Source organism: Balaenoptera ricei, chromosome 4 (genome assembly GCF_028023285.1).
Source record: "Balaenoptera ricei isolate mBalRic1 chromosome 4, mBalRic1.hap2, whole genome shotgun sequence".
In the NCBI taxonomy this organism is placed as follows: Eukaryota; Metazoa; Chordata; class Mammalia; order Artiodactyla; family Balaenopteridae; genus Balaenoptera; species Balaenoptera ricei.
Genome location: NC_082642.1, coordinates 64741581 through 64746764, shown reverse-complemented (window position 1 = coordinate 64746764; position 5184 = coordinate 64741581).

Below are 5184 nucleotides of genomic sequence, written 5' to 3'. Positions count from 1 at the left end.
CTTTAAGTATATCATGCCACTCCCTTCTGGCTTGCAGAGTTTCTGCTGAGAAATCAGCTGTTAACCTTATGGGAGTTCCCTTGTATGTTATTTGTCGTTTTTCCCTTGCTGCTTTCAATAATTTTTCTTTGTCTTTAATTTTTGCCATTTTGATTACTATGTGTCTCGGCGTGTTTCTCCTTGGATTTATTCTGTATGGGACTCTCTGCACTTCCTGGACTTGGGTGGCTATTTCCTTTCCCATGTTAGGGAAGTTTTCGACTATAATCTCTTCAAATATTTTCTCTGGTCCTTTCTCTCTCTCTTCTCCTTCTGGGACCCCTATAATGTGAATGTTGTTGCGTTTAATGTTGTCCCAGAGGTCTCTTAGGCTGTCTTCATTTCTTTTCATTCTTTTTTCTTTAGTCTGTTCCGCAGCAGTGAATTCCACCATTCTGTCTTCCAGGTCACTTATCCATTCTTCTGCCTCAGTTATTGATTCCTTCTAGTGTAGTTTTCATTTCAGTTATTGTATTGGTCATCTCTGTTTGTTTGTTCTTTAATTCTTCTAGGTCTTTGTTAATCATTTCTTGCATCTTCTCAATCTTTGCCTCCATTCTTATTCCGAGGTCCTGGATCATCTTCACTATCATTATTCTGAATTCTTTTTCTGGAAGGTTGCCTATCTCCACTTCATTTAGTTGTTTTTCTGGGGTTTTTTCTTGTTCCTTCATCTGGTACATAGCCCTCTGCCTTTTCATCTTGTCTATCTTTCTGTAACTGTGGTTTTTGGTCCACAGGCTGCAGGATTGTAGTCCAGCTGGTTTTCTTATGGCAACACCTTCTATTATCCTTTTTTTTTTTTTTTAAGCCTCTGGGTCTTCTATGTTTTTTTTTTCTTTTCCTGATTTTTTTTTAATTAATTAATTAGTTTATTTATTTTAATTATTTATGGCTGTGTTGGGTCCTCGTTTCTGTGCGAGGGCTTTCTCTAGTTGTGGCAAGCGGGGGCCACTCTTCATCGCGGTGCGCAGGCCTCTCACTATCGCGGCCTCTCTTGCTGCGGAGCACAGGCTCCAGACGCGCAGGCTCAGCAATTGTGGCCCACGGGCCCAGCTGCTCCGCGGCACGTGGGATCCTCCCAGACCAGGGCTCGAACCCGTGTCCCCTGCATCGGCAGGCAGACTCTCAACCACTGCGCCACCAGGGAAGCCCTCCTTCTGTTTAAGGTACAATGATTCTGGCCCACCTAACTGTTGTTGATCACTTTTTTGATTCCCCCCCCAAAAGAAAATTAAATAGATAATTGTTTTAGGTTAGTAATATGTGCTTCTCTTCACTTATTCTGTGCAAACTGAAGAATGTCTAAATAAAATCCATGGTTTAAGTTCACAATTATGTTATTGGCCTTAAATATCTATCCTGAGAAGTTTGTGTTCTTAAACATATAAAATAAGTCCTTAGGAGGCAATTCTAGACAGATTATTACTTCTCTTGATTAGATGTGGAACAGAAAACATACTGAGGTGAACATTTGATTTGCAACAATGAATTTGATGTTCTATATCTTTGTTTACCAAACAAGAGGTTGATCCAGAATTTGATCTGTGGAGTGTAGCCACCTTTCTGAAGAGATGACATTGAGCAGATAAAACACTCCCACTCATGTTCCTCTTTGCTCTTTCCTTTTCCTCAGGCCGGATGCAGGTAATGATAATGCCCTAAAGAATGACAGAGCCATAATATGGAAGAAGCTTGGGTCCCTGAATTACCATGCGTAGGAGAGCCAACGCACTAGCCTGAATTCCCTACCAGGACTGTTTTAGATGCAAGAATAAATATTCTATTGTTGGAGCCATTACATGCTTTGGTCTATTTGTCATGTCAATTAGTCTACCCTAACTGATATATTATGAGAAATATAATGTGTGAAGTTAGTGAAATCAAGGGGACATGTGATGTTACCAGGATGCTGTGTTGAAATAGAAAACAAGGAGAGGGGAACTTCAAAATATTTACAAAAGCAAGAGTTTGACCAAAGAGAGTTAAGGTTTTGGTAAATGCAAACTATATATGCGTCATTCCTGGTTCAGTGCTGGTAATTTGTACCCATCTCTATTATAATAAGAACAACCACATAAGAATGAAGTAAAAATACATTAGAGGTCTATCATGCCCTGTTCTAGCCAGCCTTATATGGAGAAAAAATCTAGGGTGGAGCTGGGTAGTGGTGGTTTTGCTGAGACAAAAATGGAGTGAAACAGGAAAGAAATTGAAGGATGTATATAAAAGGGTCAAATTGACCCTGCATGTTTGCAATATTCTTAGGAGGATTTGTTTAGGATCTTAGGAGGATTTGCTTAGCAACAGACTTTGGTCGAAGTCAGTGAAGATATTAAGCTATGTCCACCTGGTCATCATGATGGACATTGCAGTCAGGGATGGGCCTTGGGCTAGAAAATGCTGGCTCTCTTGGTGATCTGTGTAAACTGGCTCAGGATGGTGGCATTTGAGGCAACTACTGCTTGGATAGCCATCTGTTCTTCCAGGAGGATTGGGCCCACTGAGGGGTAGTAGAAGTAGAACAGCGAGGCAACAGTATGTTATACTATAAAAAATTTAACCATTTATTTATGTTATTTATTGGGGGGGGATACTGCCTTTTTATTTATTTTTTATGGTAAATATATTTATTTTGCCTTTTTAAAAATTGAAGTATATATTGGGAATTCTCTGGTGGTCCAGTGGTTAGGACTCGGCACTTTCACTGACAAGGGCCTGGGTTCAATCCTTGGTCAGTGAACTAAGATCCTGCAAGCCACGCGGTGTGGCCTGCCCCCCGCCCCCCCCCCCCAAAAATAAATTGAAGTATAGTTGATTTACAATGTTGTGTTAGTTTCAGGTGTATAGCAAAGTGATTCAGAGATATATAAGATTTATATAAGTTTGTTTTCTATGTCTGTGAGTCTATCTCTGTTTTGTAAATAAATTCATTTGTATCATTTTTTTTAGATTCCATGTATAAGTGATATCATATGATATTTGTCTTTCTGTGTCTGACTTACTTCACTTACTACGATAATCTCTAGGTCCATTCATGTTGTTGCAAATGACATTATTTCATTCTTTTTTATTTAGCCACTTTTTCTTTTGGCCATGCCACGGGATCTTAGTTCCGCGACCAGAGATTGAACCTGGGCCCACGGCAGTGAAAGTGCTGAGTCCTAACCACTGGACCGTCAGGGAATTCCCTAGATGCTTTCTTATTTAAGGACATTTACATTTTCACTCTTTTGCTAGTACAAACAATGCTTCAGTGAACAACCCTGAACCTTAATATATCTCTCTGCATGAGACATGAGTGGTTCTGAAGGTAAATTCCTAGAAGTGAAACGTATTTTGCTTTTTTTAAATCATGTAACTTTTTGCTATTATTTTTCTTAACGTCTCAATATTTTATTAGTTAAAAAAAACAGTAAAATTATATAACAGGATCCTTTGGCAGGAAGTAACAGAAAACCCAGCTCCCAATTATTAAGAAAAAAAAAAGAGAGAATGTTATTTTACATAACATCTCCCAGTATGGTGGCTTCAAGATTGACTTATTCAGTGGCTCAACAGTGTCTCAGACTGAGACTTTCTCCATCTTTCCACTCTGCCGGTCTCAGCATGTTGGCTGGCTTAGGGCTGTCTTACCTCCTGGTAGCAAGGTGGTTATAGGAGGGAGTAAATGGTCTCTCCCTTGTGCCTCTTTGTAAAAGTGAGGAAACTCTTGCCAGTTGCTTCCCAGCAGACTTCCCCTCAAATCACACAAGCACATGCCTGGATCAATCATTGTGAGGGGAACGGGACCATCATCATGGTTTTAGACCAATCAGGATTCACCTTCTGGGGCTGAGGCAGGACCAACCACCCCCAGTGCAGAAGGCCTGGGAAGGAAAGCACATACCTGTAAGCAACCCAGGTTCTATAAGAAAAGAGAAAACGGAAGAATGGTCATTGGCTAGACATCTCACAATGTCCATTACAGACCTTGTTCATTATGTCTACTTTCAGAATAATCTGTTATTAACATATATAAAAATTGGATTTCTTATCCATTTTGAGTAATATTTCTATTAATATGTAATGGTGGTTTTATTGAACTGCTGACAACCACATTTACCTCCAGAGGTATCTTCAAAATAAAGTTACTTCCAGTTTAAGGGATTAATATAACTAATGTAGATTTAAAAGATATTTTTAAAAACCTTTCTTGTTCTTTTGAAACCAGGTGACTAAATCTCTGTTATAATGGTTGCAGTTGAAAGAAAGACCAAATTTGTGTACTAGAAATGTTGTTTAAAGTTTGTAAATCTTTATGTTGATTCAGAATGGAAATATTTCTGCTTATATGCTGACTCGTATTGGCCAACTCATATTTTAAAATACTAATTTGGCTTTGAAGATTTATTCATACAGTTTTGGAGTAGACAAATGCTACACATTAATTAAACTTGACTTATAGACAGCTTATTGGCTTCTCGTAGGTTCAAAAATTTAAATGTTATTTTTCATTATGGCTGCAGGTTCCAATCTCTACTCATCTCAAACCGTGGCTAATTTAACCCTTTGTTTTGGTGTTTTAAAGTCATTAATTATCTCAGAGGAAGAGGAAAGGAAACACTGTAGAACTGAAAGTGTAATAGAGACAACTGAGGTAGGATGTGGTTTGGAAAATTTCAAAACCAGAGTGCTTTGCATATTAAAGTAAATATATATATATTTTTTATTTATTTATTTATTTATTTATTTATGGCTGTGGTGGGTCTTCATTTCTGTGCGAGGGTTTTCTCTAGTTGTGGCAAGTGGGGGCCACTCTTCATCACGGTGCGCGGGCCTCTCATTATCGCGGCCTCCCTTGTTGCGGAGCACAGGCTCCAGACGCGCAGGCTCAGTAGTTGTGGCTCACGGGCCTAGCTGCTCCGCGGCATGTGGAATCCTCCCAGACCAGGGCTCAAACCCATGTCCCCTGCACTGGCAGGCAGACTCCCAACCACTGCGCCACCAGGGAAGCCCTAAATATATTTTTAAATGCTCACGTAAACAAAAATGGGCCTGAATATGTAAAAACTCAGTGTCTCCAGTCCAGTGGTCTGTTCTAAATGTTAGATCCATATTTCCTGCTCCTTAACGTTCCTTTTCCTTGGCTTGCCAGGAAATATA